Consider the following 19,144-nt stretch of genomic DNA (forward strand, 5'->3'; position numbering starts at 1 on the left):
TTGGTTTAAATAGTATATTACAAATCAATATTTCTAGAAGATCTAAAAAGCTCCAAAAGTATCATTGATACAAATACTTTCAGAGTTTGACATAATGAATTGAATTGGGCATTCAAATTATATAAATAGTTGAAAAACTATTGATAGTGCACAAAATTATTAATGAATAAGCCAAAAGTTCCTAGATCGATAAATATGGATATTTTTGAATCAAAGATCCAAAAGATTTTATAATACTTATTGGCTTATCAAATTTGATATCACTATCATTAGCTCAAATTGGTAGAGAATCCCCATATTATCTAGAATGAATAAATAACGTGGGCACACGAAGCGCAACATGATGTTTGTAAAAATACGTATTGAGATAAACTTTCCGATATGTAATCAAGACAAGCTTGATAAAAAAAGAGGATATTTATATCAATTTTATGATTATAAATACGTTGGTTTAGTTGATTTATTTTTCCTCTAATCAACTATTAAATCATGAAAATATATTATTATTATAGATGATTATCTTATTAAAAATATGTGATCAAGATAAATATGCCAAGATAATATTTGTAAAGATTTGTATCTTGTAATTTTTTCCATAGAGGTAATTGAGTTCAATGAAAATTGCACATGAGTATTGACTCATATGAATTTTCTCTCATCTCATAAATTCTCCCTACTTATCTCTCTATTTCTCTCATGATTTATAACAATTGAAACATATATTTATAATCTTATATTTTTATCGTATAATTATAATTCTGTCACTGAGTAGTTATGATTTGATTTATTATTATTGTTTAATAAATTAATTACACGATTATGGTTTTGTACATAATAGTCGTAATTTGATTTCATCTTAAAGGGTAATATATAGGGGAAAGAAATATTCAAGAGATTTCTCTTTCTAGATTTCAACCAGATCAAGATTTTATATTTTTGGCGATATGAAGTGATGGTTCCTAATTTCTCCCCATATGTGCAGTAGTACTGTGAGTTCTTCTTGCTCCAGCTTATTTCTTGTTATCGTTGTTATTATTATTAGTTTGTAAACACGTACGAATCACATATATAACTTTCTTGAAAGTACGTATTTGATGGTTTATTGTCTAAAGTATAAAAGCTAAATACCCTATTGTCTTGCTACGAATATTGGAGGCAATCCTTCATATTTTGCGAAGAAATAGGATGAGTGACGAGAATATATCACTCAATAAGCGATGGAATAATTAATCCTATTAGTTTTTAAAACAATTTTAATGGAGAAAACATAACCATAACAAAATGAATATCGGCATAAACATGAGGAATCAGAAATACATAATTGACATCTAAACGGACGCACATAATATATGAAAGGATAATTATTCTTTGATATCTTTCCATGTTTTGAAAGATTGTATTAATGTGTTTTGCCTTTCTAGGATTGTTAGTTAATATTATGTTTCCTATCTATATGTTTGATATATTTTAAACTAGGAATTGTTTTGATTTGAATTGAGATAAAATAAATTCCTAGATTTAAAATATGGTTGATTGGATTATAGAATGATATTTCCTATATTTGAAAGAGTTTAAATATTTCTATATTTACTTGATTATTTTGTAGGAGATATTATGCACTTATCATAATATATCTTTATCTCCTAACTTAAATATTATTTCCTTATCTTTGTAGATTGGTTCGAGTTTGAAAGGGAAGAAGATCAAGGTTTATTGGAGATAAGATTGTTCAAGTTTAATTGGGTGTCCTTCACGTTGAATAAATAGAAGAGCAGATCGTGCAAAACGTGGTGTACAGAAATATAGAGTTTGAGCGAGATAAAGAGAGCACACCACAGAGCTTCACATATAAAATTCAGAGATACATTCACGAGAAATCAAGAGCTCTGAATTGAAGAAGAAGATCGAAGATAGCACAACAGTGGTTGCTGCGTTTCTGTATTGCCGTGAAGTTTTTCGAGAACACTTGGAGTTTACACTTTGCAAAAGTGTTGGTCGAAAGACCTTTTGTTGTTCTCATATTTCGGTAATCAGAATCAACTCCTTATTCGGTTTTATTGTTCTACTTTCAGTAGACTTTTAAGGGAGTTGTTTTTATTTATTCTTTATTTTCTCATATGTTTTGAGAAAATTGATTTTTATAATAATTCACTAGTTTTAGGGTTTGTAAAACTCTTTGATTTATTTTCTAGTGAAAGTTTTGCCCTGAGGCGTTGCAAGAGTATTTTATACTCTTGCTTAAATACTTGAGTCTGATTTGTTTGGTTGCTTATTTATTTTATTCATGCTTTCAAAAATTCTGATGCATGTTAATCAAGGTGTTATTGAAGATGTTGTCAACATCTAGTGACAAAATCTGAATCTGTTTTATGTGCAACCTTTTATTACTTTAGTACATGTGCATATTTACTCTTGAGTATTTTTATTGTTGGTTTACTGTTGGTTTGCTGTTACTATTCACGTTTTAATATTTCCGCTGCATAGTTGACAACATCTGATTTTGATAATTTTTATGAACCATGATATTCCTAACAAGTGGTATCAGAGACTACTCTTGATACACTAAGAGCTGATTCTGGATTATTTTTTTCAGGAATATTATGGAGTCAACAACAGCAAACTCATTCTTCAAACCTCAAGAAGTCTTTGAATCGGATTTGGGAGATGACTTGTTGTCACTCATCACAAAGAAGTTTGGTGATTATCTGAAGAAGATGAGGGAGACAAAGAAGACCGATCAGAAACTCAAATCTCCACTTTTTCCGGCTGCTAAAAAAACTCTGAAAATAGGCGGGCCTGATCAATCATCAAGGAATTTTCCTGATCCTCAAAAGCCTCTACTTATGCTTGTCATGAATGTCAAGGCTATGGTCATTTTGCCAATGAATGTGCAAACAGGCTTCGGAAAGGGATGAACACATCTTTGAGTGGTGAATATTTTGAAAAAGGTAAAGAACAGAATGAAGAAGAAAGCCACACATCCCTGACAGCTTTGATGGAAAGAAATAAGCTTATGCAAGTCAATCCTTTAGGTGTTGCCGCAGGTGTTGCCACACCTGGTCGCAACATCTTCCAAAGGTCAGTATGTTTAAATTCTTTTACTATTGATAATGTGTGTAATACTGGTGCAGGTGATGAAAGAATGTCTATAGAAGATGTCCGAATGCAATATGAAGAGTTATATGCTGACTGGACTGAAAGGAATAAGAACACTTTTCTTTCAAGAGAAAATTCTGATTTGAAGGTTTCTATGTTAAGACTTGAAGTAGTGCTGAGTAAGAAGGACCTGGAATTGTGTCAGGTTAAGGAAGAACTCATGAAAGCTAAGGCCACACTGACAAAATTCAACTCAAGCACAACCAAGCTTGATTATTTGCTCATGATGGGAAGAGATGGTAAGGCTGGACTAGGTTTTGAGAACAGTAAATTTGAGGTTGGTGAATGCTCAAAAGGGTCTGTGTTTGTCAAAGAAAGTAGCTGTTCAGAAAGCTCAACCAAAAAGGTCACATCAATCGATCCTCAAAAACCAAAGCCACAGCCTGCTGCACCTTTAAAGCTTGGAAGAAAACGTAAGTTTTTTTGTCATTACTGTCATAGACTTGGTCATATCAAACCGTACTGTTTTAAGCTACAAGAAGATTATTGGCAGAGGTCTGCATTTAAGGTGTTGCCTAAGGTGTTGCCAACACCCTCCCACAACATCCCTAAGAACAGATCCACTGGAAGAAAGGTTTGGGTACCAAAAACTGATATTAACTGTTATATGATTTATACTGCTTTGAGAACTAATGTTTCAGGTGCTTGATACTTTGATAGTGGAAGTTCACGTCATATGACAGGTTCAAAACAATTTCTCACATATTATGTTGAACTGAAAAGTGGGAAAGTAACTTATGATGGAGGTTCACAAGGAAATATCGTAGGAAAAGGCACACTGGATGTTGCTGGTTTGCCTAAACTTTGCAATGTGCTACATGTTGAAGGACTAACTGCAAATTTAATAAGCATTAGCCAGCTTTGTGATGATAATTTGCATGTGCAGTTTGATAAGAAATCATGCAAAGTTTTTGATAGTTCTAACATGTTTGTGATGACAGGTACGAGGTCATATGATAATTGCTATCTACTTGGAGAAGAGATGACTTGTAGGCATACACAAGTGGATGAATTTAACCTTTGGCATCAAAAGTTGGGACATGCAAACTTCAAGACTTTGAAGAACTTAAGTAAGCTTGATGTTGTTAGAGGTATGCCTAATCTAAAATATGGAATTCCATTTGTTTTTGAGGCATATAAAAAAGAAGCAGACCAGAGTTTCACATCAGATGTTGCCAACATCTGAGACAACACTCTGTCTTCAACTTGTACATATGGACTTGATGGGTCCAATGGATGTGAAAAGCTGTGGAGGTAATTGTGTAGATGATTTTTCACTATATACTTGGGTAAGTTTTTTTTAGAGAAAAATCAAATACATTTGATGTTTTTAAGAATTTGCTCACAAGGATTGTGAATCTTCACAACTTGAAGGTGACCAAAATTCTCACTGATTATGGTAAGGAGTTCGAATTTTTTTTTTTTTGAGAATTCATGTGGTAAGAAAGGTATTCCTCATGAATTCTCTGCTTTTAAAACTTCACAACAGAATGAAATTGCTGAAAGAAGAATATAACTTTGCAAGAGATGGCTAGAGTGATGTTATGTTCTGAAAATATCTCAAAATATTTTTGGGCAGAAGCCTTAAACACAGCATGTCACACGTAAAATTGAGTATACTTGAGGAATGGTTCTACTATGACTTCCTATAAAATTCTCATGGAAAAGAGGCCGAACCTTAAGTACTTTCATGTTTTTGGCTATGTATGTTACGTTTTGAATGATATTGATCATTTTGCAAAGTTTGATGATAAAAGTGACAAGTGTTTGTTCTTAGATTATTCTTCGGATATTCAAGCTTTCATGATGTTTAACTTAAGAACTCAAACAATTTTTGAGTCTATTAATATTGTTTTTGATGACTTTGCAGATCTGAAGAAGAAAACTGTCGAAGATGAAGTTTATGATCTGTTTGAAAATTCTAGAAATTTAGATATTATCCAAGGTGTTACAACACCTGTGACAACACCTCCTACAGAATCTCCAGAAACAAAAATTTGAACAATCCACTGCGGAAATGAGGATGAATACAGTGAGGTAATTGGAGATGTGCATGGACATATGCAAACCCGAAGGAAAGAAAATGTGGATTATCGAAAGATGGCTGGGCTAATTTGCATGAGCTCCACGTTTTCACAGGTAATATTTTCATGCTTTGTGTCAAACAGTGAACTCAAAAAGGTTGGCACTGTTTGTATGGATTGTATCAAGCACCACGTACATGGTATGGAAGATTAATCAAATACTTGCTCAATCTTGGATTCAAAAGAGGTGAGTTGATAAGACATTGTTTGTGCAAAAGTCTCAAGGTAATATTCTTATTTGTCAAGTTTATATGGATGACATAATCTTTTGTGCTTCTTGTGAAAAACATGTTGATGAATTTGTGAAGTGCATGTCGTCTACTTTTGATATGAGTATGGTTGGTGAGTTGAGTTATTTCTTGGATTTGCAAGTGAAACAAATGCATGGTGGAATCTTTGTGTGTAAAATACAGTATGCTATAAATCTTGTGAAAAAGTATTTGAATGAAAATTGTAAACACATGCGTACACCGATGAGGTCGAGTGAAAAAACTGTCGAGGGAAGATGTTGCCGAAGGTGTTGACAAGACCCTCTGCAGAAACATAATTGGAAGTATCTTGTTTTTTTTGTGCTACTGGACTAGATATCATGTTTAGTTGTATGTACTGTGATAATTCAAGCTTTATTGATATATGCAAAAATCCAGTACAACACTTTCGAACCAAACACATAGACATTTGACATCACTTAATTAGAGATTTGGTCGAGAAAGGCATGATCTGTATTGAGTTTATTAGAACTGATAACCAATATTTAGCTGATATTTTCACCAAAGCATTGTATTTCGGGAGATTTTCCAATCTAAGGAATTCTCTCAGTATGTGTGCATTATAGACAGAATTGAGATGTTGTCTGGAGTGTTGCCAACACCCTGCGACAACACTTTTCATGCATGTGCATTTTTAGGTTCATCAGGCATATTGCATTCATGCATTCATTCTGTTTTGTGATGTGTTGGATGCTTTGTAACCATTGACCACTTTTCACTAAGGATTCTCTGCAAAAATATTTTTACAGCCGAATGAAGCTTAATGGATAATGAGTTCTGACAAAATTACTGAGTAATGGAGGGATGTTCGTGTATTCCATGATCTTGTCCCAAGTGAAAAGTAATTTTGCAAAATTGCTAAGTAGTGGAGGGATGTTCGTGTATTCCATGATCTTGTCCCAAGTGAAAAGTAATTTTGCAAAGTCAAAAACTCTAAATAACAAAATGGTAAAAAGCAATCATCTCAATCATCAAATTTGATTGAAGATCAGAATGAAAAAAGCTACCAAAAGGAGTCCAATGAAGACCGTTCCTTTAGTGTGCAGGATACCACTTCTGTAATAATGAATTTAATGGCTGTCTGGAAATAAAAAAATTTTGGATCCTGAAGTGTTGCTGGAAGATGTTGCCAACATCGTGGATAACACCTCACTTGTCAACATATTTTTTTTTTGCATATGATTGCATTTTATTGCATTGTTACACTCTCTTTTTAGACATAATTAGGACATACATATTTATTTTATGGTGAATATATCTTGTTGAGAAGTTTGAAGTTCGAAATAAGCAAAATTTAGTGATTTTATGGAAATTTTGTAAAAATCAATTGACTTGATTTATTGCCTTAATTCGGAAATTTGTTGCCATAATGATTTCAAACTCCATTTTAACGTTGGCAATTGCTACTGTTAGAAAACATTAACTGCGACCGAGTGATTAAGAGGTGAAGGGTTTGTTGTTTAGATTTGATCTTATCATTAGAATATTTTATGGTCTTGTTACTCTTTGCTCACCCTCACCACATTATCACTTCTACAGAATTTTGTCTGTCCTTGCATTATTGTCAAATTCTTCTCTTCTTATTCTAACTGTTCAAAATTTTATGGCAGAGAAGAATTTTGATTCACTTGATATCTGAACAGAGATGAGCTACAAAGAATATGTTGAGCCAGATGTTGACAACACCTCTGACAACATCTTAGAGAATAATTTTTTTTTAAAATTGAGATATTTGATGATCATTGTTACTGCTGCTGATCCATATTTGATGGTCATTTTTACTGCTGCTGATCCATCCCTTGAATTCTCTGATGAAGGCTCTGAGGAATCTGCCTCAGAAGCAGATGTTGCATCAGATGTTGCTGACATTCCTGCTAACATCTTAGATGAGGAGTATTCGAATATGGTAGAAATTTTCAAAATTCGGAATTTTCTGGCTACTGTCACTGTTGCTGCACCTTTCTACAGGAAGCCGGTGTTGTTGTTTTTGCTGAAGATGTTTCTGAAGGTGTTGCTGAAACCCTGGACAACACCTTGGATGAAGACTACCGAGTAAGCCAATCCTATTCCTCTGTTTTTTTTTTACTAAGAATGCTGCAAACGATTGGCAACACTATGCCAATTGTGACTTTTTCTTTGAGGACCACATCATTGATTTGGAATCATATGGCGCACAAAATCTGGTAAGATTTTTCCAACTCAGAAATATGCTCGCTACTGTGACATATGCTACTCTTTAGTGTAGACCTATGGTCTTGGAATTCTACTGAAATTTGACTATAGCTGTGCCGAACCCTCTTTCGCAAAATTTGGGAAAATTCATGTGAGGGTTCATATTTTCGAGTTTAGTCCTACTGTGATTAATGAATTTTTTAACTCACCCAAGGTGGAAGAAGATGTGCAGCCTACTCTGATAAGATAGCTTATGTTCTTTACAAGACTGCAATCAAGACTTGGACCCCGTCCACAAATTCCATGTTTTTCACCTAACAAAAGTTGGTGTGATATTTGCTATAGGAACTGGAGCAGTTTTGAACTATGGAAAGCTTATGTTTTACTACAGTTATGCAATATGCAAATTGTGGGTTGGTATCTTACATGCTCCTATTTCCTTCTTTGATATTTGTTGTGATAATATCTCAATAGTTTGAAAAGGATGATGATGAGCCGTTATCTGCTGTTGTTGAGGTACTGAATCTCGCTCCTGCATTACTTAGAGCTAACATGAAGTTGTACCTACCTTGGTCAGAAACAGGTGCTGCTGTAGATGTTGTGGCAGATGTTGCCAACACCTCCTCTGCCACTGCCATGTACCTCTTCTGGACAAAAATGGGGAAAAGATGTTGAATCTGATGGAGAAGATAGTGACTCTGACTCTGATGGAAAAGAATATAGTTCTGGCGAAGCAAATGGCGGATTGTCACAGAGCAATAAGTTTTAGTTTTTTGTGGTTTAAGTTTATTTTGCTCTGTTCTGATTTGTCTTTTGTTTTTGCTCTGATCTGGTTCTAATCAATATTAGCATGTTTGATAATGACTCTATGATTTGTTATAAGTTTTTTCTGCTCTGACTTAAGTGTTGTGAGGAGATGTTGGGAACATCCTCGACAACATCCAAGCTTTGACTAAGGGGGGGAATGTATTTTCGTATTCAGGGAGAGAATTGATATTTAGGAGAGTTGTGATGTGTGCTGAATTGATTAAATGTGTTTTGTGATTCAATTCTGAACATGTATTAAGTATTTTTTGATCTCACCAAGTGTTGTGTGCAGGTGTTGCCAACATTCTTGACAACACTCAGAATTGAAATATAAAATTCAGGGGGAGAACTGATTTGAGAAGTTTGAACTCAGGGAGATTTATGAGAATTAATATTCAGAGGGAGTTGCTGAGTTTTTTTTAGATGTTTTGTCCAGAAAGGCAAAAAAAGGGGGAGATTGAAAGAATAATTATTCCTTGATATCTTTCCATGTTTTGAAAGATTTTATTAATGTGTTTTTGTTAGTTAATATTATGTTTACTATCTATATGTTTGATATATTTTAAACTAGGAATTGTTTTGATTTGAATTGAGATAAAATAATATTCCTAGATTTAAAATATGGTTGATTGGATTATAGAATGATATTTTCTATATTTGAAAGAGTTTAAATATTTCTATATTTACTTGATTATTTTGTAGGAGATATTATGCACTTATCATAATAAATCTTTATCTCCTAACTTAAATATTATTTTCTTATCTTTGTAGATTGGTTTGAGTTTGAAAGGAAAGAAGATCAATAAGATTGTTCAAGCTTAATTGGGTGTCCTTCACGTTGAATAAATAGGAGAGCAGATCGTGCAGAACGTGGTGTGCAGAAATATAGAGTTTGAGCGAGATAAAGAGAGCACACCACAGAGTTTCACATAGAAAATTCAGAGATACATTCACGAGAAATCAAGAGCTCTGAATTGAAGAAGAAGATCGAAGATAGCACAACAGTGGTTGCTTCTTTTCTGTATTGCCGTGAAGTTTTTCGAGAACACTTGGAGTTTACACTTGCAAAAGTGTTGGTCGAAAGACCTTTTGTTGTTCTCATATTTCGGCAATCAGAACCAACTCATTATTCGGTTTTATTGTTTTACTTTGAGTAGACTTTTAAGGGAGTTGTTTTTATTTATTCTTTATTTTCTCATATGTTTTGAGAAAATTGATTTTTACAATAATTCACTAGTTTTAAGGTTTGTAAAACTCTTTGATTTATTTTCTAGTGAAAGTTTTGCCCTGAGGCATTGCAAAAGTATTTTATACTCTTGCTTAAATACTTGAGTCTGATTTGTTTGGTTGTTTATTTATTTTATTCATGCTTTCAAAAATTCTGATGCATGTTAATCAAGGTGTTATTGAAGATGTTGTCAACACCTAGTGACAAAATCTGAATCTGTTTTATGTGCAACCTTTTATTACTTTAGTACATGTGCATATTTACTATTGAGTATCTTTATTGTTGGTTTACTGTTGGTTTGCTGTTACTATTCACATTTTAATATTTCTGCTGCATGTTGTGTAGGATGTTGTCAACACCTAGTGACAACATCTGATTCTGATAATTTTTATGAACCATGATATCGCTAACAATATATTATGAATTTTGATCAACTGATATCAGTTCCTTATATTTTTTTGGGAAAACTGCAATTTCGATCTTTTATATTTATCACTTTGCAATTTCGGTCTTCTATGTTTTCATATTTCAGTTTTAGTCTCGCATGTTTTGATTTTTGACAATTTCAGTCCTTTTTATTCGAAAACGATTACCTGACACTATACACGTCAGCTCCACATCAGCACTGTATTGGTGTCACATCAGCGCCACATCAGAAAAAAGAATAAAATTGCCAAAAAAATAAAGATAGCGGACTAAATCTGAAATCTAAAAATATAAAGGACCAAAATCGCAAAGTGACAAAATATAGGACTAAAAAAAGTAATTTTTCCTATTTTTTTGACAGGAAAACTTGTAATTTTATTTCAACTAAAAGAGTCGTTCATTACAAGATCAATCAACCAGCTAGAAAAACTCCCAGACAACCAAAAAAATGGTGCAGGGGAGGAAATACAAAATTTAGCTGGGGAATGAGCCACACAGTTGGCCGTTCTCCTAACATGCGAGATAGACATAATATTGTGTAACACCCGATATTTTAAATACGTAAATCCGCATGCATAATTAGGGTATTTAATTATTTAAATTTTAGATTTATGGGTTAAATAATTATGTGAATTATTTGTGCATGATTTAATTTATATTTTTTAAGCATTTAACCCATAATTAATGATTTTTACAATTTTTAGTATTTTAATTGTTTTGATCGCGTAGACGGGACCGTGGACGGACGAGATGACAACTTTCTAGCCAATTTATTCCATGAGCATTTTTAGAGCCCAAAAATATTATTTTGAGTTTTATTGCCTCAAAATTTTTAGTATTTAATTTTATATAATTTTAGAAGTCCATTTTTATCCAAATTTAGCCATTTTAATGACTTTTATTTATTTTTAAAATTCCCTAAATTTGTAATTTCGGGATTTTTATATTTTTAACTTAAATTATCAGATTTTAACTTTTAATGGGAGTTTTTAAATTTTATATTTTATATTTATAACTTTTAATTATCCTAAAACCTATTTTAATTAAATTAAAAACTCTAACCTAATCTACCCCAAACCCATCGACCCTAAGCCTCAGCCGCCTCACCCCACCATTTTCATCATCTTCTTCGGCCAGACATCTCCAAGGAAGTTCCATAGCCGAATTTCTTCGAAGTTTCAAGGTTGCTCGTCGTCCCGTCATCCCGGAATCGTCCCACGCTCGTTTTTCTCTTCAAACTTCGGTGCTAGGCATGCTTTTATTCTACTTTTTCGTAAAATATCAGTGAATATTATGCGTGCGTGGTGTATGCGTGATTTGTTCTTGAAAATTTTCAGAAATTTATTTGAGTTTGTTCTTGGTGCTCGATTTGATGTATTCTCCATTCATGCTCACGCTTCTTCATTCCATGGCACGTCTAGCTGCTGGCCAGGGGTCTTGAGGTTGTGTAAGGGTGGTCTGGGCTCGAGTGGCTCGAGTGGTTCGAGCCAAAAAAGCCCAAGAAGCAAGCTAGGCGATCGGGTGTTCTAGTTCGGCGCAGGTTAGGGTTTTGGGGAAAGGGTGATCGGCTATGGTGTAGGAGGTGCATGGGGCTGAGGCCTTGGGCTGGGTTGGTCCGCCCAGACGTGGGCTACGTCTGGGCGGCGGGGCTCCGGCCAGGGGTGGCCGGAGCAGGGCGGCAGCAGCCCTAGAAGGGCTGTTGCACGCGGCGGCCGAGAAGGGGAGGGGGGGGGGGGGGAGCGTCGGGTTTAGGGTTAGGGTTTGGTTTCGGGTCGGGCCTGTGGTACGGGTCGGGTCAGTGGGGTAGTGGGTCGGGTTAAGTTGGTCCGGGTTCGGGTTCGGGTTCGGTGGGCCGGGCTTGAGTCTTTTTATTTTTAAAATATTTTATGAATTAATTGGTTTTTTGGACCAATTAATTAGAAATAAAATTATTTGGACTCCCAAATAATTTTATTTGGGCTTTTAAAATTTTAATTAAGTTAGTCCATTAATTTTATGGGCTTTTGAGCCCATAAAAGTTATTGGGCCAGTCTTTGGGCTTTTGGGCCCATTGGGCCAGTTTAAGTTGTTATTGGGCCTAGAATGTTTTATGGGCTTTAAATTATTTTAATTGGGCTTAGAACAATGTTATTGGGTTTAAGTATGTTATTGGGCCAGATTTAAGTAATTGGGCTTGAGTGTTAGGGCCAGCAGTCCAGTACAATCCATGAGAAATTTGCATGTGTCCTGATTATATATTTAATTATTTTTATGCATTGAAGTTATTTTAATATTTATATGTTAGTAAGAAATTAAATTAAATATATATGAAGGACACACATTTTATTTAAGTACATGCATTCATGAAATAATTTTATGCATAATTAAATGTTTAAGGTTAAGCCATAATAAAATATTTTATGTTGGAAGTTGAAGTAGTGTGACAATTTAAGGGGGATTCGTCCCCATATGTGAACTATTGAAGGGCAGTTTACTGCCAATTTAAGAGGTGATTCGTCACCGCCACGTACGTTGGTTTCTACGCTGATCAGTATTTAATGTATGATTTAAGGTTACACTACGGATACAACCATGCGATGTTAGAAATTTAACTGCTCAACAATGTTTATGTATTATGTTATTTAAGTTAATTTAAGTTATGTTTATGCCATGATATTTTTAAGCATGCTCATTCATGTATATGTTATGTATTAGTATCCAAGTGATTTAAATTATTTTAAACCCTTGTTATGTTAGCATGTTGGGCCTCTAGGCTCACTACACTGGTATGGTGCAGGTGAGTTCGTAGAGGAGGATGTAGCTCCCACCGGCGGCGAGGACATATGAGCGGACATGCAGTGACCCCGTGACCGTGATAGATGTCTGAGTCACATTGCATGTTTTAGTTATGTCAGCATGTTACACTTTTTAATTATTTTTCAGTGGTTGTGGTTTTGAATATTTTATTTGAATATTTTCAGTGCATGCAAATTTTACATCATTTTTCTTATGCAGTATTTTTAATTAAATGTTTGACTCAGATATTTATTTTATTTAAAGAATGAAATTTTTATTTAAGTTATTCATTTATTTATTTTAAATCTTTTTATTTTGTGCATGTATGTATGGGCATATATGTGCATATTTTATTTAGTAGGTATATATATATAAAAAAAAAAAATTTCCGCATATTTATTTATTTAATAATTATAGAGTTAGGGTCGTTTCAGTTGGTATCAGAGCACGGTTCTTGGAGGGGTCATTACTGCTATGTGAGCTCAGAAATCCACGCTATCGGTCTGTAAGTTTTAAGTGTTTATAGCATGATTTAATTTTTAGAATTTAAGTTAGCATTAATTTTAAACAACTTAGTTATGCATGGCGATTTACGTAAAGAAATATGTGGTGGTGCAGAATGCCTCCCAGACCGATGAACAGACGTGGGGGATATCCACCTACACCTCCACCTCCGCAGAACCCTCTAGCAGCATTGGAGCAGGCCAATGCAAATATGATGGCAGGGATTACTGCTCTGTTAGAGCAGCAGGCTACTCGTCCTAGGTTGTCTCATGAGGAGGACGTTGCTGAGAGGTTCCAGAAGAAGGGACCCAAGGAGTTTGTTGGTACCACCGATCCTTTGGTGGCTGAGGGATGGATTCGCTCTCTGGAGTCCATCTTTGCTTATATGGGGATCACAGACACCGACAGGGTGAACTGTGCGACGTACATGCTGAGGGGTGATGCAGCGCTTTGGTGGGAGGGTGCTGCCAGGGGAGTTCACTTTCCTACACTGACATGGACAGAGTTTAGGCGTATCTTCTACGCCAAGTACTTCACAGAGGATGTGCGCAGTCGCATGATCCCGGAGTTTATGAGTCTCCGCCAGGGGGACAAGACAGTAGTCGAGTACGTGAGTCAGTTTGAGAGGGGCTGTCGCTTTGTGCCTCTGATTTCAGATAGTCCACCAGAGAAGTTGAGGCAGTTTGTGGAGATTTTGAGGGCGGATATCAAGCATGATGTTCGCATGGCAGACGTCCTTACTTATGAGTCTGCAGTCAGTAGAGCCTTGCGTTCCGAGGAGGGTCGGAGAGAGATCCAGAGGGAGCAGCAGGGGAAGAGGCAGTTTCAGGCTGGGTATCAGCGACCATCTTCGCAGCCTCCTGCGAAGAAGCAGTTTACAGGGCCGGCTAAGGGCCCGAATCCACAGCAGAGGCCACAGCAGCAGAGGGGCGAGGCCCCTAATGCCATAGGTTATCCTACTTGCCCGAAGTGTCAGAAAATGCATTCGGGACCTTGTCTTTTGGGAGCAGGAGTTTTCTACCACTGTAGGGAGCCAGGGCATCAGATAGCTAACTGCCCGAGGAAGAAGAACACTGCTGGTAGAGTGTTTGTGATGCAGGCCGAGGAGGTAGATCCAGACACCTCCTTGATCACCGGTATATCTTACCCCTAGCATTTTAATAATTCTCCTTTGATTAAAATTTCGTCTTTATTTTGGAATTGTTGTTAATTTGGGTTATTTAACTGCATGTTAGAATAGGAAGCATGTCTTACTTGTGATTAGAATTAAGAATTAGTAGTGACTCGTTGGAGAAAAATTTAGTAGTGGTATGAAACTGTTGGGGATTTTCTGCGTGCAGGGAGAATTCTAGTTGGAGGCAACTCCACGTTTGCGTTGCTAGATTCAGGGGCTACGCATTCGTTTATCTCCCTGGAGTTTATCAGGCGGGTAGGCATCACACCTGAGAGTAGTGACAGTTGGTATGATGTTACTATGCCGTCAGGGCAGATTATTTCTACCTTGAAGGTTATTCGAGGACTGGAGTTGGAGCTGCAGGGACACTCCATTCGAGCAGATGTGGTGGTTTTGCCATTGAGTGGATTCGATTTGATTTTGGGTATGGACTGGTTGACAGTCAATGGAGCTTCGATTGATTTTCGTCAGAGGTCAGTTTCAGTGAGACCTACAGTAGGCGACCCGTTCACTTTTCATGCATCTCAGAGCAGTGATATTCCTCAGGTGATATCTCATATTCAGGCGAGGAATTTGTTGAGACGGGGTTGCCAGGGGTTTCTAGCGAGCATCGTCACGACTTCAGAGCCATCTAGCAGATCATTATCAGAGATAGAGGTGGTTCGTGATTTTCCGGATGTCTTTCCGGAGGATGTTGCAGGAATTCCACCAGTGAGAGATGTGGAGTTCGGCATCGACTTAGTGCCAGACACCGTTCCTATCTCTAAGGCACTGTACAGACTTGCTCCTACCGAGATGAAAGAGTTGAAGGAGCAGATTCAGGAGTTGTTAGAGAAAGGCTTCGTTCGTCCTAGCTTTTCTCCGTGGGGAGCTCCGGTGTTATTTGTGAAGAAGAAGGATGGCAGTATGAGACTGTGCATCGATTACCGAGAGCTCAACAGGGTCACAGTGAAGAACAAGTATCCACTGCCGAGGATAGAGGATTTATTTGACCAGTTGCAGGGAGCTTCAGTGTTCTCCAAGATCGACCTGCGATCTGGTTATCATCAGTTGCGTGTTAGAGATGCAGATGTGTCCAAGACTGCTTTCAGGACACGATATGGGCATTACGAGTTCTTAGTGATGCCATTTGGGATGACCAATGCTCCAGCGGTTTTCATGGATCTCATGAACCGAGTCTTTCAGCCGTATTTAGATCAGTTCATCATAGTATTTATTGATGATATCTTGATCTATTCCAGGAGCATCGAGGAGCATAGACAACATCTTCAGACAGCGTTGCAGACTTTGAGGGAGCATCGTTTGTATGCCAAGTTCAGCAAGTGCGAGTTTTGGCTTGAGCAAGTGGCATTTCTTGGCCACATTATTTCGAGAGATGAGATTGCAGTTGATCAGTCTAAGGTTGAGGCAGTGCAGAATTGGGGTATTCCGAAGAATGCTTCAGAGATTCGCAGTTTCTTAGGTTTGGCAGGGTATTATAGGAAGTTCATCAAGGGTTTTTCCTCTATTGCAGTACCCTTGAATTCCTTGACCAAGAAGAATGCGAAGTTTATCTGGAGTTCAGACTGTCAGAGGAGCTTCGATCAGCTGAAGGAAGCACTCATTACTGCACCAGTGTTAGCGATGACAGTACCACACGAGGAGTTAGTGGTGTACACCGACGCGTCTAAACTAGGTTTAGGCGCAGTGCTTATGCAGTGTGATAAGGTTATTGCGTATGCGTCGAAGCAGCTGAAGGTGCATGAGCAGAATTATCCGACGCATGACTTGGAGTTAGCAGCAGTGGTTTTCGCTTTGAAAATCTAGAGGCACTATATGTATGGAGAGAAGTGCAAGATTTTCACAGACCACAAGAGTCTCAAGTACTTCTTCACACAAAAGGAGTTGAACATGAGACAGCGCAGATGGTTGGAGTTGGTGAAGGACTATGACTGTGACATTAGCTACCATCCGGGTAAAGCTAATGTAGTGGCCGATGCTTTGAGTCGGAAGTCGTCAGTGGTATCATGTTTGACCGTACAGTTACCACTACAGAGCGAGATTCAGAGATTTGACTTGGAGTGTTATCCGAGTGGTCATGCACCGAGCTTGTCAGTGTTGACGGTACAACCAGTTCTGCGAGATCGGATTAGGGATGGACAGTCTACTGATGAGGAGTTGCAGCGATGGAGACAGAGAGATGAGGCTAGGGGTAACCTCTTGTATACAGTGGTGGATGGTATCGTTCAGTACCGTGGTAGGATGTGGGTACCGAACGTCGATCAGTTGAGAGCTGAAATCTTAGCAGAGGCTCACACATCTCCGTACTCCATTCACCCCGGAAGTACGAAGATGTATCGAGATTTGCAGTTATTGTATTGGTGGCCCGAGATGAAGAGAGACATCGAGAGAGTTGTGTCAGAGTGCTTGACTTGTCAGCAGGTCAAGGCAGAGCAACAGCGTCCAGCAGGACTTCTTAGACCTCTTCCTATTCCGGAATGGAAATGGGAGAATATTACGATGGACTTTGTATTTGGCTTACCGAGGAGTGCCAGAGGTTGCACAGCTATTTGGGTGATCGTGGATAGACTCACGCAGTCAGCTCATTTCTTACCGGTGAGGACTACTTACTCCTTGACACAATATGCAGAGCTTTACATCAGAGAGATTGTTAGACTGCATGGCATACCAGTGTCTATTGTGTCAGACAGAGATCCGAGATTCACATCTGCGTTTTGGAAGAGTCTGCACACAGCATTGGGGACTAGGCTTTTGTTCAGCACAACATTTCATCCCCAGACAGATGGTCAGTCTGAGAGAGTGATCCAGGTTCTCGAGGATCTTCTGAGAGCTTGTGTCATTGATTTTCGGGGCTCTTGGGAGACTAGACTGCCATTAATGGAGTTTACCTATAATAACAGTTTTCAGTCGTCTATAGGTATGGATCCTTATGCAGCATTGTACAGGAGGAGATGCAGATCTCCTGTGCGTTGGGATGAGGTTGGTGAGCGGATTTTGCTGGGTCCTGAGATTGTGCAGCAGACAGCTGACATTGTAACTCAGATTCGAGACCGGATGAGGACTGCTCAGAGTCGGCAGAAGAGTTATGCAGATGCCAGACGACGAGATTTGGAGTTCGCTGTAGGTGATCACGTATTCCTGAAGGTGTCACCTATGAAGGGAGTAGTGCGTTTTGGCCGGAGAGGCAAGCTTAATCCGAGGTATATAGGGCCATTCGAGATCTTGAAGAGGGTTGGCACGTTGGCCTACCGTTTAGCTCTACCACCGGGGCTAGCGGCAGTGCACAACGTTTTTCATGTATCCATGCTTCGGAGATATGTCTCCAACCCATCGCATGTGTTGGATTTAGAGCTCTTACAGTTGCCACCAGATCTAGTGTATGAGGAGAGGCCAGCGCGGATCTTGGCAAGGGAGGAGCGGAGGCTTAGGACGCGGGTCATACCGATGGTTAGAGTCCAGTGGCTGAATCACTCGGAGGAGGAAGCTACTTGGGAGACCGAGGCAGACATAAGGACTCGCTACCCGGAGTTGTTCGGGTAAGTACTTTAAATTTTGAGGACGAAATTCAATTTAAGGGGGGGAGAATTGTAACACCCGGTATTTTAAATACGTAAATCCGCATGCATAATTAGGGTATTTAATTATTTAAATTTTAGATTTATGGGTTAAATAATTATGTGAATTATTTGTGCATGATTTAATTTATATTTTTTAAGCATTTAACCCATAATTAATGATTTTTACGATTTTTAGTATTTTAATTGTTTTGATCGCGTAGACGGGACCGTGGACGGACGAGATGACAACTTTCTAGCCAATTTATTCCATGAGCATTTTTAGAGCCCAAAAATATTATTTTGAGTTTTATTGCCTCAAAATTTTTAGTATTTAATTTTATCTAATTTTAGGAGTCCATTTTTATCCAAATTTAGCCATTTTAATGACTTTTATTTATTTTTAAAATTCCCTAAATTTTTAATTTCGGGATTTTTATATTTTTAACTTAAATTATCAGATTTTAACTTTTAATGGGAGTTTTTAAATTTTATATTTTATATTTAAAACTTTTAATTATCCTAAAACCTATTTTAATTAAATTAAAAACTCTAACCTAATCTACCCCAAACCCATCGACCCTAAGCCTCAGCCGCCTCACCCCACCATTTTCATCATCTTCTTCGGCCAGACATCTCCAAGGAAGTTCCATATCCGAATTTCTTCGAAGTTTCAAGGTTGCTCGTCGTCCCGTCGTCCCGGAATCGTCTCATGCTCGTTTTTCTCTTCAAACTTCGGTGCTAGGCATGTTTTTATTCTACTTTTTCGTACAATATCAGTGAATATTATGCGTGCGTGTTGTATGCGTGATTTGTTCTTGAAAATTTTCATAAATTTATTTGAGTTTGTTCTTGGTGCTCGATTTGATGTATTCTCCATTCATGCTCATGCTTCTTCATTCCATGGCACGTCTAGCTGCTGTCCAGGGGTCTTGAAGTCGTGTAAGGGTGGTCTGGGCTCGAGTGGCTCGAGTGGTTCAAGCCAAACGAGCCCA

Source organism: Henckelia pumila, chromosome 3 (genome assembly GCF_033568475.1).
Source record: "Henckelia pumila isolate YLH828 chromosome 3, ASM3356847v2, whole genome shotgun sequence".
Lineage (NCBI taxonomy): Eukaryota > Viridiplantae > Streptophyta > Magnoliopsida > Lamiales > Gesneriaceae > Henckelia > Henckelia pumila.